A 16579-nucleotide genomic window follows, 5' to 3' on the forward strand; every position below is an offset into this window, starting at 1 on the left:
GCGATGGTGGTATAGTGGTGAGCATAGCTGCCTTCCAAGCAGTTGACCCGGGTTCGATTCCCGGCCATCGCAAGCAGTGCATTTTAACACCACTCCACAACCAAAAGAGCCGATCGATTCAGTGGGAATGAAACACCTCCGTCTGCACATCACATTGAGTCTGCCAGACCTCTGGAGTGCAGACACAACTTTGAAGTTGAGGATGTCCCCAGGAGGATTAAGGAGTCAAGTCGAGCACGGTTCAAAGAAACACGAGTCATGGCAGAATTCATGGGTTTTCCATCTTATTTCGAAAGAAATGTTTCCGGATTTCACTCATTTCAACATTACTCTCATTTTGTTTTTTGTGAACTACAGCCTAATATCAAGTGAAATGTGGGTGGACAGTTCACAAATATCCAAACAACGTTATTTCTCATATCGAATCGGTAATGTTATTGTTTTAGGTGCAGGTCAGATATAGGAGGAGTGGACACCAGCTGCTTTTATATTTCCAGTATGAGAAAATGATTCGATAAAACTCTGAGAGATGATAGAAGTGACCACACAGTGAGTGAAAGTTTAATCCAGGATAAAGTTAAAAATCACACAACACCAGATTACAGTCCAACAGCTTTACTTGGAAGCACTAGTTTTAGGAGTGCTCCGAAAGCTACTTGGACGATAACCTGGTATTGTGTGATTTTGAACTTTGTCCTCCCCAGTCCACCACAGGCTCCTCCACGTCATCATCCGATATAGTCATCATGGATTTGTTAAGGGAAGGTAGTGTCTGATGAAGGTGACTGATTTTCTTTGAAGGATAAAGAATGGATGGAGTGTATCCGATGTAGATCAACCTGATGATAAGAAGGACCATAAGACGCAGTATTTATAGCAAAAGGATTACAGTTTAATGCAGCTGAAATGATATATTAAACACATTTAGGTTAAGCCTTTCATCTTTTATAATGGGTTTACTAGTTTCCGTTCTTTAATATAAGAACCTCAGAACCTTTTCAAAGTTACGTTGTCGAGATAACTTCAGGTTGTCTAACAAGAGATGCCATCTCAGCTCAGACAATGCATTAAAGGTGTGAGGTTAAAGTCTGTCTGTGTCCCAATCTTGAGTCAGACTGGTTCTAGCCTCCCAGTCGGAGAGCACTTCAGCGCTCTGTGCCTTTCGGTCTCGGACCCCTGGGTGACAATCCTCCAAGGCACACTATGGGACAGCCAACAATACAAAGTGGCCAAGCAGAGGCTGATAGTCAAGTTCGGTACCCATGGGGATGACTTTAACTGGGCACTTTGGTTCATGTCACACGACACGTGACAACACTGCACTGTATACTATTTCACGGACACTACACAAGTACACGCACACACACAAAAGCACACTCCTACCGACCCACACACACATGCATACCCTCTCTCAAACACAAGCTCTCTCTCATAAACTCACTCAAACACTTCCACATTCACAGCCACTCACGCACATTCTCACAAATTGATACCCCAGTACACTCACACACATGCACCTACACACACTCTCACACACCCGCATATCCCTACATGCATACACACACACACAGACACACACACACACAGCCACACACACCCACACATGCACCCACACACACACACATGCAGCCACACACACACGCATGCACCCACACACGCAGAGACACACACACACACACACACACACACATATACACACACACACACACACAGTCCCCCCCGCCCCCCCCCCACACACACTGATTCCGGGTTCTCACGACTCTCAGCTGGAGACTATCATTGCCTGCAGACCCGACCTTCATCCCCCCACGACACCATGAAGGGTAACACTTGCTCATGCCCTTACACTGCCGTCTGTGCCCTCCCTTGACCCCGTCCTTTCCATCTTGCCCACCGCCCCTCCATGACGCTCTCCCTCCTTCCTGCGCAGGTTTGCTCTGACAATGTCAATTTCACGTCCTCTGTCAATTTCACTTCCTATGTTAATTTCACCGCACTACGTTTTCTTTTTCCCCTCACGAACCGGGATCACCCTACGCTGTGCTTGCTGACCCCACCCCCTACGTTTGCCTTCCCGGATAGCGCTTTGTGTTTCGTTGGACCCGCAGGAGTAGCTGCGGACGTTCTGCTTAAACCTGAGCGGATAACACTGTTCTGCTCGGAGACAGGGAGGTCTGTAGATGCTGGAGCCCGAAACATCGATTTCCCTGCTGTGCGTTTCCAGCAACACACTCTCGACACTGTTCTGCCACGACCCTGTCTCGGTTGCACACAATCCCATTCATCATTAAGGCGCCACGGCATCCCAAGGACTTGGGACCCATGGGAACTAAATGATGACAGCGGCCTCAGCACTCTGCACCCCTGACCTTGGAAAGCCCATCTTGGTTCAGGTTACCTATCTAGGGCAGGGAGGGTTTTGCGTGCACTGCCTTCCCACATCAGTGGAAGCGACCTTCACTAAACAGCTGCCCATGACTACCCCTTGCTGTGAAGTTAAACATCACACAACACCAGGTTATAGTCCAACAGATTTAATTGGAAGCTCTAGATTTCGGACAACCACCTGATGAAGGAGCAGCGCTCCGAAAGCTAGTGCTTCCAATTAAACCTGTTGGTCTATAACCTGGTGTTGTGTGATTTTTAACTTTCTATACCCCAGTCCAACACTGGCATCTCCAAATCATGCCCTCCTGTGAAAACCCCTTACTGCTGACTGACACCTCCCCCTCTTCTACAAAGTAAAAGAGAAACCTGCAAATCTATCAACGGGATCGAACTTCAAATTAATACATATTCCTCGAGTGGGTTCTGCTTCCCGAACTGTTACCCGGAATTCCCTCCTCTCCACAATTACTGCAGCGTGGCCTCAGTCTAATGGTTCCTCTGTTTTTGCCGTTTTTGTTTTCTAAGAAAACTCTTGAGAAGTTTTAGAAACTGAAAGAACTGCAGAATTACGTGGGGCATGGATAGGATAAATAGACAAAGTCTTTTCCCTGGGGTCGGGGAGTCCAGAACTAGAGGGCATAGGTTTAGTGTGAGAGGCGAAAGATATAAAAGCGACCAAAGGGTCAACGCTTTCATCCAGAGGGTGGTACGTGTGTGGAATGAGCTGCCAGAGGAAGTGGCGGAGGCTGGTACAATTGCAACATTTTCCAGGCATTTGGATGGGTATATGAATAGGAAGGGTTTGGAAGGATATGGGCCGGGTGCTGGCAGGTGGGACTAGATTGGGTTGGGATATCTGGTCGGCATGGGCAGGTTGGACCGAAGGGTCTGTTTCCGAGCTGCACATCTCTATCTCGATGACTATGTCTACGCTGTAAATCAGAAACCAAACCCGAAGTCGGTGGTAAAGCTGTATGAAGAGAAATCAGAGTTGACGTTTCGGTCCGGTGAACCTTTCTGAGAACTTGACAAGTTTTAATTGTGTGATCGTTCCAGGGTTGCCCTGGGATTTTCGTGCTATTTCTGTTATTGATTGATTTCAGATGATGAGAAATCCGAAATGCTGCTTTGTGTGTATTAAAAAGTGAGGCGGGGCATCAGGAGACCGATCCACTCAGTAAAACTCGGTCTTTGATGACTTCTCAATTCTAATATTTCACTGCAAAATTTCCAACAAAACAACAACGAAATTTCGAGTCAAGAACTATTATGGCACATCAGCTGATTTCTAGAGCGCTTCAGCCTGTAGCGATGGTGGTATAGTGGTGAGCATAGCTGCCTTCCAAGCAGTTGACCCGGGTTCGATTCCCGGCCATCGCAAGCAGTGCATTTTAACACCACTCCACAACCAAAAGAGCCGATCGATTCAGTGGGAATGAAACACCTCCGTCTGCACATCACATTGAGTCTGCCAGACCTCTGGAGTGCAGACACAACTTTGAAGTTGAGGATGTCCCCAGGAGGATTAAGGAGTCAAGTCGAACACGGTTCAAAGAAACACGAGTCATGGCAGAATTCCTTGGTTTTCCATCTTATTTCGAAAGAAATGTTTCCGGATTTCACTCATTTCAACATTACTCTCATTTTGTTTTTTGTGAACTACAGCCTAATATCAAGTGAAATGTGGGTGGACAGTTCACAAATATCCAAACAACGTTATTTCTCATATCGAATCGGTGATGTTATTGTTTTAGGTGCAGGTCAGAAATAGGAGGAGTGGACACCAGCTGCTTTTATATTTCCAGTATGAGAAAATGATTCGATAAAACTCTGAGAGATGATAGAAGTGACCACACAGTGAGTGAAAGTTTAATCCAGGATAAAGTTAAAAATCACACAACACCAGATTACAGTCCAACAGCTTTACTTGGAAGCACTAGTTTTAGGAGTGCTCCAAAAGCTACTTGGACGATAACCTGGTATTGTGTGATTTTGAACTTTGTCCTCCCCAGTCCACCACAGGCTCCTCCACGTCATCATCCGATATCGTCATCATGGATTTGTTAAGGGAAGGTAGTGTCTGATGAAGGTGACTGATTTTCTTTGAAGGATAAAGAATGGATGGAGTGTATCCGATGTAGATCAACCTGATGATAAGAAGGACCATAAGACGCAGTATTTATAGCAAAAGGATGACAGTTTAATGCAGCTGAAATGATATATTAAACACATTTAGGTTAAGCCTTTCATCTTTTATAATGGGTTTACTAGTTTCCGTTCTTTAATATAAGAACCTCAGAACCTTTTCAAAGTTACGTTGTCGAGATAACTTCAGGTTGTCTTACAAGAGATGCCATCTCAGCTCAGACAATGCATTAAAGGTGTGAGGTTAAAGTCTGTCTGTGTCCCAATCTTGAGTCAGACTGGTTCTAGCCTCCCAGTCGGAGAGCACTTCAGCGCTCTGTGCCTTTCGGTCTCGGACCCCTGGGTGACAATCCTCCAAGGCAGACTATGGGACAGCCAACAATGCAAAGTGGCCAAGCAGAGGCTGATAGTCAAGTTCGGTACCCATGGGGATGACTTTAACTGGGCACTTTGGTTCATGTCACACGACACGTGACAACACTGCACTGTATACTATTTCACGGACACTACACAAGTACACGCACACACACAAAAGCACACTCCTACCGACCCACACACACATGCATACCCTCTCTCAAACACAAGCTCTCTCTCATAAACTCACTCAAACACTTCCACATTCACAGCCACTCACGCACATTCTCACAAATTGATACCCCAGTACACTCACACACATGCACCTACACACACTCTCACACACCCGCATATCCCTACATGCATACACACACACACAGACACACACACACTTAGCCACACACACCCACACATGCACCCACACACACACACATGCAGCTACACACACACACGCATGCACCCACACACGCAGACACACACACACACACACACACACATACACACACACACACACACACAGTCCCCCCCGCCCCCCCCCACACACACTGATTCCGGGTTCTCACGACTCTCAGCTGGAGACTATCATTGCCTGCAGACCCGATCTTCATCCCCCCACGACACCATGAAGGGTAACACTTGCTCATGCCCTTACACAGCCGTCTGTGCCCTCCCTTGACCCCGTCCTTTCCATCTTGCCCACCGCCCCTCCATGACGCTCTACCTCCTTCCTGCGCAGGTTTGCTCTGACAATGTCAATTTCACGTCCTTTGTCAATTTCACTTCCTATGTCAATTTCACCGCACTACGTTTTCTTTTTCCCCTCACGAACCGGGATCACCCTACGCTGTGCTTGCTGACCCCACCCCCTACGTTTGCCTTCCCGGATAGCGCTTTGTGTTTCGTTGGAACCGCAGGAGTAGCTGCGGACGTTCTGCTTAAACCTGAGCGGATAACACTGTTCTGCTCGGAGACAGGGAGGTCTGTAGATGCTGGAGCCCGAAACATCGATTTCCCTGCTGTGCGTTTCCAGCAACACACTCTCGACACTGTTCTGCCACGACCCTGTCTCGGTTGCACACAATCCCATTCATCATTAAGGCGCCACGGCATCCCAAGGACTTGGGACCCATGGGAACTAAATGATGACAGCGGCCTCAGCACTCTGCACCCCCTGACCTTGGAAAGCCCATCTTGGTTCAGGTTACCTATCTAGGGCAGGGAGGGTTTTGCGTGCACTGCCTTCCCACATCAGTGGAAGCGACCTTCACTAAACAGCTGCCCATGACTACCCCTTGCTGTGAAGTTAAACATCACACAACACCAGGTTATAGTCCAACAGATTTAATTGGAAGCTCTAGATTGCGGACAACCACCTGATGAAGGAGCAGCGCTCCGAAAGCTAGTGCTTCCAATTAAACCTGTTGGTCTATAACCTGGTGTTGTGTGATTTTTAACTTTCTATACCCCAGTCCAACACTGGCATCTCCAAATCATGCCCTCCTGTGAAAACCCCTTACTGCTGACTGACACCTCCCCCTCTTCTACAAAGTAAAAGAGAAACCTGCAAATCTATCAACGGGATCGAACTTCAAATTAATACATATTCCTCGAGAGGGTTCTGCTTCCCGAACTGTTACCCGGAATTCCCTCCTCTCCACAATTACTGCAGCGTGGCCTCAGTCTAATGGTTCCTCTGTTTTTGCCGTTTTTGTTTTCTAAGAAAACTCTTGAGAAGTTTTAGAAACTGAAAGAACTGCAGAATTATGTGGGGCATGGATAGGATAAATAGACAAAGTCTTTTCCCTGGGGTCGGGGAGTCCAGAACTAGAGGGGATAGGTTTAGTGTGAGAGGCGAAAGATATAAAAGCGACCAAAGGGTCAACGCTTTCATCCAGAGGGTGGTACGTGTGTGGAATGAGCTGCCAGAGGAAGTGGCGGAGGCTGGTACAATTGCAACATTTTCCAGGCATTTGGATGGGTATATGAATAGGAAGGGTTTGGAAGGATATGGGCCGGGTGCTGGCAGGTGGGACTAGATTGGGTTGGGATATCTGGTCGGCATGGGCAGGTTGGACCGAAGGGTCTGTTTCCGAGCTGCACATCTCTATCTCGATGACTATGTCTACGCTGTAAATCAGAAACCAAACCCGAAGTCGGTGGTAAAGCTGTATGAAGAGAAATCAGAGTTCACGTTTCGGTCCGGTGAACCTTTCTGAGAACTTGACAAGTTTTAATTGTGTGATCGTTCCAGGGTTGCCCTGGGATTTTCGTGCTATTTCTGTTATTGATTGATTTCAGATGATGAGAAATCCGAAATGCTGCTTTGTGTGTATTAAAAAGTGAGGCGGGGCATCAGGAGACCGATCCACTCAGTAAAACTCGGTCTTTGATGACTTCTCAATTCTAATATTTCACTGCAAAATTTCCAACAAAACAACAACGAAATTTCGAGTCAAGAACTATTATGGCACATCAGCTGATTTCTAGAGCGCTTCAGCCTGTAGCGATGGTGGTATAGTGGTGAGCATAGCTGCCTTCCAAGCAGTTGACCCGGGTTCAATTCCCGGCCATCGCAAGCAGTGCATTTTAACACCACTCCACAACCAAAAGAGCCGATCGATTCAGTGGGAATGAAACACCTCCGTCTGCACATCACATTGAGTCTGCCAGACCTCTGGAGTGCAGACACAACTTTGAAGTTGAGGATGTCCCCAGGAGGATTAAGGAGTCAAGTCGAACACGGTTCAAAGAAACACGAGTCATGGCAGAATTCCTTGGTTTTCCATCTTATTTCGAAAGAAATGTTTCCGGATTTCACTCATTTCAACATTACTCTCATTTTGTTTTTTGTGAACTACAGCCTAATATCAAGTGAAATGTGGGTGGACAGTTCACAAATATCCAAACAACGTTATTTCTCATATCGAATCGGTGATGTTATTGTTTTAGGTGCAGGTCAGAAATAGGAGGAGTGGACACCAGCTGCTTTTATATTTCCAGTATGAGAAAATGATTCGATAAAACTCTGAGAGATGATAGAAGTGACCACACAGCGAGTGAAAGTTTAATCCAGGATAAAGTTAAAAATCACACAACACCAGATTACAGTCCAACAGCTTTACTTGGAAGCACTAGTTTTAGGAGTGCTCCGAAAGCTACTTGGACGATAACCTGGTATTGTGTGATTTTGAACTTTGTCCTCCCCAGTCCACCACAGGCTCCTCCACGTCATCATCCGATATCGTCATCATGGATTTGTTAAGGGAAGGTAGTGTCTGATGAAGGTGACTGATTTTCTTTGAAGGATAAAGAATGGATGGAGTGTATCCGATGTAGATCAACCTGATGATAAGAAGGACCATAAGACGCAGTATTTATAGCAAAAGGATTACAGTTTAATGCAGCTGAAATGATATATTAAACACATTTAGGTTAAGCCTTTCATCTTTTATAATGGGTTTACTAGTTTCCGTTCTTTAATATAAGAACCTCAGAACCTTTTCAAAGTTACGTTGTCGAGATAACTTCAGGTTGTCTAACAAGAGATGCCATCTCAGCTCAGACAATGCATTAAAGGTGTGAGGTTAAAGTCTGTCTGTGTCCCAATCTTGAGTCAGACTGGTTCTAGCCTCCCAGTCGGAGAGCACTTCAGCGCTCTGTGCCTTTCGGTCTCGGACCCCTGGGTGACAATCCTCCAAGGCAGACTATGGGACAGCCAACAATGCAAAGTGGCCAAGCAGAGGCTGATAGTCAAGTTCGGTACCCATGGGGATGACTTTAACTGGGCACTTTGGTTCATGTCACACGACACGTGACAACACTGCACTGTATACTATTTCACGGACACTACACAAGTACACGCACACACACAAAAGCACACTCCTACCGACCCACACACACATGCATACCCTCTCTCAAACACAAGCTCTCTCTCATAAACTCACTCAAACACTTCCACATTCACAGCCACTCACGCACATTCTCACAAATTGATACCCCAGTACACTCACACACATGCACCTACACACACTCTCACACACCCGCATATCCCTACATGCATACACACACACACAGACACACACACACACAGCCACACACACCCACACATGCACCCACACACACACACATGCACCCACACACACACACACACACACACACATATACACACACACACACACACAGTCCCCCCCGCCCCCCCCACACACACTGATTCCGGGTTCTCACGACTCTCAGCTGGAGACTATCATTGCCTGCAGACCCGACCTTCATCCCCCCACGACACCATGAAGGGTAACACTTGCTCATGCCCTTACACAGCCGTCTGTGCCCTCCCTTGACCCCGTCCTTTCCATCTTGCCCACCGCCCCTCCATGACGCTCTACCTCCTTCCTGCGCAGGTTTGCTCTGACAATGTCAATTTCACGTCCTTTGTCAATTTCACTTCCTATGTCAATTTCACCGCACTACGTTTTCTTTTTCCCCTCACGAACCGGGATCACCCTACGCTGTGCTTGCTGACCCCACCCCCTACGTTTGCCTTCCCGGATAGCGCTTTGTGTTTCGTTGGAACCGCAGGAGTAGCTGCGGACGTTCTGCTTAAACCTGAGCGGATAACACTGTTCTGCTCGGAGACAGGGAGGTCTGTAGATGCTGGAGCCCGAAACATCGATTTCCCTGCTGTGCGTTTCCAGCAACACACTCTCGACACTGTTCTGCCACGACCCTGTCTCGGTTGCACACAATCCCATTCATCATTAAGGCGCCACGGCATCCCAAGGACTTGGGACCCATGGGAACTAAATGATGACAGCGGCCTCAGCACTCTGCACCCCCTGACCTTGGAAAGCCCATCTTGGTTCAGGTTACCTATCTAGGGCAGGGAGGGTTTTGCGTGCACTGCCTTCCCACATCAGTGGAAGCGACCTTCACTAAACAGCTGCCCATGACTACCCCTTGCTGTGAAGTTAAACATCACACAACACCAGGTTATAGTCCAACAGATTTAATTGGAAGCTCTAGATTTCGGACAACCACCTGATGAAGGAGCAGCGCTCCGAAAGCTAGTGCTTCCAATTAAACCTGTTGGTCTATAACCTGGTGTTGTGTGATTTTTAACTTTCTATACCCCAGTCCAACACTGGCATCTCCAAATCATGCCCTCCTGTGAAAACCCCTTACTGCTGACTGACACCTCCCCCTCTTCTACAAAGTAAAAGAGAAACCTGCAAATCTATCAACGGGATCGAACTTCAAATTAATACATATTCCTCGAGAGGGTTCTGCTTCCCGAACTGTTACCCGGAATTCCCTCCTCTCCACAATTACTGCAGCGTGGCCTCAGTCTAATGGTTCCTCTGTTTTTGCCGTTTTTGTTTTCTAAGAAAACTCTTGAGAAGTTTTAGAAACTGAATGAACTGCAGAATTACGTGGGGCATGGATAGGATAAATAGACAAAGTCTTTTCCCTGGGGTCGGGGAGTCCAGAACTAGAGGGCATAGGTTTAGTGTGAGAGGCGAAAGATATAAAAGCGACCAAAGGGTCAACGCTTTCATCTAGAGGGTGGTACGTGTGTGGAATGAGCTGCCAGAGGAAGTGGCGGAGGCTGGTACAATTGCAACATTTTCCAGGCATTTGGATGGGTATATGAATAGGAAGGGTTTGGAAGGATATGGGCCGGGTGCTGGCAGGTGGGACTAGATTGGGTTGGGATATCTGGTCGGCATGGGCAGGTTGGACCGAAGGGTCTGTTTCCGAGCTGCACATCTCTATCTCGATGACTATGTCTACGCTGTAAATCAGAAACCAAACCCGAAGTCGGTGGTAAAGCTGTATGAAGAGAAATCAGAGTTGACGTTTCGGTCCGGTGAACCTTTCTGAGAACTTGACAAGTTTTAATTGTGTGATCGTTCCAGGGTTGCCCTGGGATTTTCGTGCTATTTCTGTTATTGATTGATTTCAGATGATGAGAAATCCGAAATGCTGCTTTGTGTGTATTAAAAAGTGAGGCGGGGCATCAGGAGACCGATCCACTCAGTAAAACTCGGTCTTTGATGACTTCTCAATTCTAATATTTCACTGCAAAATTTCCAACAAAACAACAACGAAATTTCGAGTCAAGAACTATTATGGCACATCAGCTGATTTCTAGAGCGCTTCAGCCTGTAGCGATGGTGGTATAGTGGTGAGCATAGCTGCCTTCCAAGCAGTTGACCCGGGTTCGATTCCCGGCCATCGCAAGCAGTGTGTTTTAACACCACTCCACAACCAAAAGAGCCGATCGATTCAGTGGGAATGAAACACCTCCGTCTGCACATCACATTGAGTCTGCCAGACCTCTGGAGTGCAGACACAACTTTGAAGTTGAGGATGTCCCCAGGAGGATTAAGGAGTCAAGTCGAACACGGTTCAAAGAAACACGAGTCATGCCAGAATTCCTTGGTTTTCCATCTTATTTCGAAAGAAATGTTTCCGGATTTCACTCATTTCAACATTACTCTCATTTTATTTTTTGTGAACTACAGCCTAATATCAAGTGAAATGTGGGTGGACAGTTCACAAATATCCAAACAACGTTATTTCTCATATCGAATCGGTGATGTTATTGTTTTAGGTGCAGGTCAGAAATAGGAGGAGTGGACACCAGCTGCTTTTATATTTCCAGTATGAGAAAATGATTCGATAAAACTCTGAGAGATGATAGAAGTGACCACACAGTGAGTGAAAGTTTAATCCAGGATAAAGTTAAAAATCACACAACACCAGATTACAGTCCAACAGCTTTACTTGGAAGCACTAGTTTTAGGAGTGCTCCGAAAGCTACTTGGACGATAACCTGGTATTGTGTGATTTTGAACTTTGTCCTCCCCAGTCCACCACAGGCTCCTCCACGTCATCATCCGAGATAGTCATCATGGATTTGTTAAGGGAAGGTAGTGTCTGATGAAGGTGACTGATTTTCTTTGAAGGATAAAGAATGGATGGAGTGTATCCGATGTAGATCAACCTGATGATAAGAAGGACCATAAGACGCAGTATTTATAGCAAAAGGATTACAGTTTAATGCAGCTGAAATGATATATTAAACACATTTAGGTTAAGCCTTTCATCTTTTATAATGGGTTTACTAGTTTCCGTTCTTTAATATAAGAACCTCAGAACCTTTTCAAAGTTACGTTGTCGAGATAACTTCAGGTTGTCTAACAAGAGATGCCATCTCAGCTCAGACAATGCATTAAAGGTGTGAGGTTAAAGTCTGTCTGTGTCCCAATCTTGAGTCAGACTGGTTCTAGCCTCCCAGTCGGAGAGCACTTCAGCGCTCTGTGCCTTTCGGTCTCGGACCCCTGGGTGACAATCCTGCAAGGCAGACTATGGGACAGCCAACAATGCAAAGTGGCCAAGCAGAGGCTGATAGTCAAGTTCGGTACCCATGGGGATGACTTTAACTGGGCACTTTGGTTCATGTCACACGACACGTGACAACACTGCACTGTATACTATTTCACGGACACTACACAAGTACACGCACACACACAAAAGCACACTCCTACCGACCCACACACACATGCATACCCTCTCTCAAACACAAGCTCTCTCTCATAAACTCACTCAAACACTTCCACATTCACAGCCACTCACGCACATTCTCACAAATTGATACCCCAGTACACTCACACACATGCACCTACACACACTCTCACACACCCGCATATCCCTACATGCATACACACACACACAGACACACACACACACAGCCACACACACCCACACATGCACCCACACACACACGCATGCACCCACACACGCAGACACACACACACACACACACACATATACACACACACACACACACAGTCCCCCCCGCCCCCCCCACACACACTGATTCCGGGTTCTCACGACTCTCAGCTGGAGACTATCATTGCCTGCAGACCCGATCTTCATCCCCCCACGACACCATGAAGGGTAACACTTGCTCATGCCCTTACACAGCCGTCTGTGCCCTCCCTTGACCCCGTCCTTTCCATCTTGCCCACCGCCCCTCCATGACGCTCTACCTCCTTCCTGCGCAGGTTTGCTCTGACAATGTCAATTTCACGTCCTTTGTCAATTTCACTTCCTATGTCAATTTCACCGCACTACGTTTTCTTTTTCCCCTCACGAACCGGGATCACCCTACGCTGTGCTTGCTGACCCCACCCCCTACGTTTGCCTTCCCGGATAGCGCTTTGTGTTTCGTTGGAACCGCAGGAGTAGCTGCGGACGTTCTGCTTAAACCTGAGCGGATAACACTGTTCTGCTCGGAGACAGGGAGGTCTGTAGATGCTGGAGCCCGAAACATCGATTTCCCTGCTGTGCGTTTCCAGCAACACACTCTCGACACTGTTCTGCCACGACCCTGTCTCGGTTGCACACAATCCCATTCATCATTAAGGCGCCACGGCATCCCAAGGACTTGGGACCCATGGGAACTAAATGATGACAGCGGCCTCAGCACTCTGCACCCCCTGACCTTGGAAAGCCCATCTTGGTTCAGGTTACCTATCTAGGGCAGGGAGGGTTTTGCGTGCACTGCCTTCCCACATCAGTGGAAGCGACCTTCACTAAACAGCTGCCCATGACTACCTCTTGCTGTGAAGTTAAACATCACACAACACCAGGTTATAGTCCAACAGATTTAATTGGAAGCTCTAGATTGCGGACAACCACCTGATGAAGGAGCAGCGCTCCGAAAGCTAGTGCTTCCAATTAAACCTGTTGGTCTATAACCTGGTGTTGTGTGATTTTTAACTTTCTATACCCCAGTCCAACACTGGCATCTCCAAATCATGCCCTCCTGTGAAAACCCCTTACTGCTGACTGACACCTCCCCCTCTTCTACAAAGTAAAAGAGAAACCTGCAAATCTATCAACGGGATCGAACTTCAAATTAATACATATTCCTCGAGAGGGTTCTGCTTCCCGAACTGTTACCCGGAATTCCCTCCTCTCCACAATTACTGCAGCGTGGCCTCAGTCTAATGGTTCCTCTGTTTTTGCCGTTTTTGTTTTCTAAGAAAACTCTTGAGAAGTTTTAGAAACTGAAAGAACTGCAGAATTACGTGGGGCATGGATAGGATAAATAGACAAAGTCTTTTCCCTGGGGTCGGGGAGTCCAGAACTAGAGGGCATAGGTTTAGTGTGAGAGGCGAAAGATATAAAAGCGACCAAAGGGTCAACGCTTTCATCCAGAGGGTGGTACGTGTGTGGAATGAGCTGCCAGAGGAAGTGGCGGAGGCTGGTACAATTGCAACATTTTCCAGGCATTTGGATGGGTATATGAATAGGAAGGGTTTGGAAGGATATGGGCCGGGTGCTGGCAGGTGGGACTAGATTGGGTTGGGATATCTGGTCGGCATGGGCAGGTTGGACCGAAGGGTCTGTTTCCGAGCTGCACATCTCTATCTCGATGACTATGTCTACGCTGTAAATCAGAAACCAAACCCGAAGTCGGTGGTAAAGCTGTATGAAGAGAAATCAGAGTTCACGTTTCGGTCCGGTGAACCTTTCTGAGAACTTGACAAGTTTTAATTGTGTGATCGTTCCAGGGTTGCCCTGGGATTTTCGTGCTATTTCTGTTATTGATTGATTTCAGATGATGAGAAATCCGAAATGCTGCTTTGTGTGTATTAAAAAGTGAGGCGGGGCATCAGGAGACCGATCCACTCAGTAAAACTCGGTCTTTGATGACTTCTCAATTCTAATATTTCACTGCTAAATTTCCAACAAAACAACAACGAAATTTCGAGTCAAGAACTATTATGGCACATCAGCTGATTTCTAGAGCGCTTCAGCCTGTAGCGATGGTGGTATAGTGGTGAGCATAGCTGCCTTCCAAGCAGTTGACCCGGGTTCGATTCCCGGCCATCGCAAGCAGTGCATTTTAACACCACTCCACAACCAAAAGAGCCGATCGATTCAGTGGGAATGAAACACCTCCGTCTGCACATCACATTGAGTCTGCCAGACCTCTGGAGTGCAGACACAACTTTGAAGTTGAGGATGTCCCCAGGAGGATTAAGGAGTCAAGTCGAACACGGTTCAAAGAAACACGAGTCATGGCAGAATTCCTAGGTTTTCTATCTTATTTCGAAAGAAATGTTTCCGGATTTCACTCATTTCAACATTACTCTCATTTTGTTTTTTGTGAACTACAGCCTAATATCAAGTGAAATGTGGGTGGACAGTTCACAAATATCCAAACAACGTTATTTCTCATATCGAATCGGTGATGTTATTGTTTTAGGTGCAGGTCAGAAATAGGAGGAGTGGACACCAGCTGCTTTTATATTTCCAGTATGAGAAAATGATTCGATAAAACTCTGAGAGATGATAGAAGTGACCACAGAGTGAGTGAAAGTTTAATCCAGGATAAAGTTAAAAATCACACAACACCAGATTACAGTCCAACAGCTTTACTTGGAAGCACTAGTTTTAGGAGTGCTCCGAAAGCTACTTGGACGATAACCTGGTATTGTGTGATTTTGAACTTTGTCCTCCCCAGTCCACCACAGGCTCCTCCACGTCATCATCCGATATCGTCATCATGGATTTGTTAAGGGAAGGTAGTGTCTGATGAAGGTGACTGATTTTCTTTGAAGGATAAAGAATGGATGGAGTGTATCCGATGTAGATCAACCTGATGATAAGAAGGACCATAAGACGCAGTATTTATAGCAAAAGGATTACAGTTTAATGCAGCTGAAATGATATATTAAACACATTTAGGTTAAGCCTTTCATCTTTTATAATGGGTTTACTAGTTTCCGTTCTTTAATATAAGAACCTCAGAACCTTTTCAAAGTTACGTTGTCGAGATAACTTCAGGTTGTCTAACAAGAGATGCCATCTCAGCTCAGACAATGCATTAAAGGTGTGAGGTTAAAGTCTGTCTGTGTCCCAATCTTGAGTCAGACTGGTTCTAGCCTCCCAGTCGGAGAGCACTTCAGCGCTCTGTGCCTTTCGGTCTCGGACCGCTGGGTGACAATCCTCCAAGGCAGACTATGGGACAGCCAACAATGCAAAGTGGCCAAGCAGAGGCTGATAGTCAAGTTCGGTACCCATGGGGATGACTTTAACTGGGCACTTTGGTTCATGTCACACGACACGTGACAACACTGCACTGTATACTATTTCACGGACACTACACAAGTACACGCACACACACAAAAGCACACTCCTACCGACCCACACACACATGCATACCCTCTCTCAAACACAAGCTCTCTCTCATAAACTCACTCAAACACTTCCACATTCACAGCCACTCACGCACATTCTCACAAATTGATACCCCAGTACACTCACACACATGCACCTACACACACTCTCACACACCCGCATATCCCTACATGCATACACACACACACAGACACACACACACACAGCCACACACACCCACACATGCACCCACACACACACACATGCAGCCACACACACACGCATGCACCCACACACGCAGACACACACACACACACACACACATATACACACACACACACACACACACACACAGTCCCCCCCGCCCCCCCCCACACACACTGATTCCGGGTTCTCACGACTCTCAGCTGGAGACTATCATTGCCTGCAGACCCGATCTTCATCCCCCCACGACACCATGAAGGGTAACACTTGCTCATGCCCTTACACAGCCGTCTGT

The 16579-nt window shown here is 46.8% G+C and overlaps 5 non-coding genes across 5 annotated transcripts; all 5 read left to right on the forward strand.

The window, feature by feature from the left end:
- Window positions 1–72, forward strand: trnag-ucc (transfer RNA glycine (anticodon UCC)). Its single transcript has one exon. It is a non-coding gene; the product is annotated as a tRNA-Gly (tRNA).
- Window positions 73–3696: 3624 nt separating this feature from the next.
- trnag-ucc (transfer RNA glycine (anticodon UCC)) lies at window positions 3697–3768 on the forward strand. The gene has a single exon. It is a non-coding gene; the product is annotated as a tRNA-Gly (tRNA).
- Window positions 3769–7390: 3622 nt separating this feature from the next.
- trnag-ucc (transfer RNA glycine (anticodon UCC)) lies at window positions 7391–7462 on the forward strand. Its single transcript has one exon. It is a non-coding gene; the product is annotated as a tRNA-Gly (tRNA).
- Window positions 7463–11051: 3589 nt separating this feature from the next.
- On the forward strand, window positions 11052–11123 carry trnag-ucc (transfer RNA glycine (anticodon UCC)). Its single transcript has one exon. It is a non-coding gene; the product is annotated as a tRNA-Gly (tRNA).
- A 3597-nt stretch (window positions 11124–14720) lies between these two features.
- Window positions 14721–14792, forward strand: trnag-ucc (transfer RNA glycine (anticodon UCC)). The gene has a single exon. It is a non-coding gene; the product is annotated as a tRNA-Gly (tRNA).
- The last annotated feature ends 1787 nt before the right edge of the window (window positions 14793–16579 follow it).

This window comes from Chiloscyllium punctatum, chromosome 15 (genome assembly GCF_047496795.1).
Source record: "Chiloscyllium punctatum isolate Juve2018m chromosome 15, sChiPun1.3, whole genome shotgun sequence".
Taxonomy (NCBI): domain Eukaryota; kingdom Metazoa; phylum Chordata; class Chondrichthyes; order Orectolobiformes; family Hemiscylliidae; genus Chiloscyllium; species Chiloscyllium punctatum.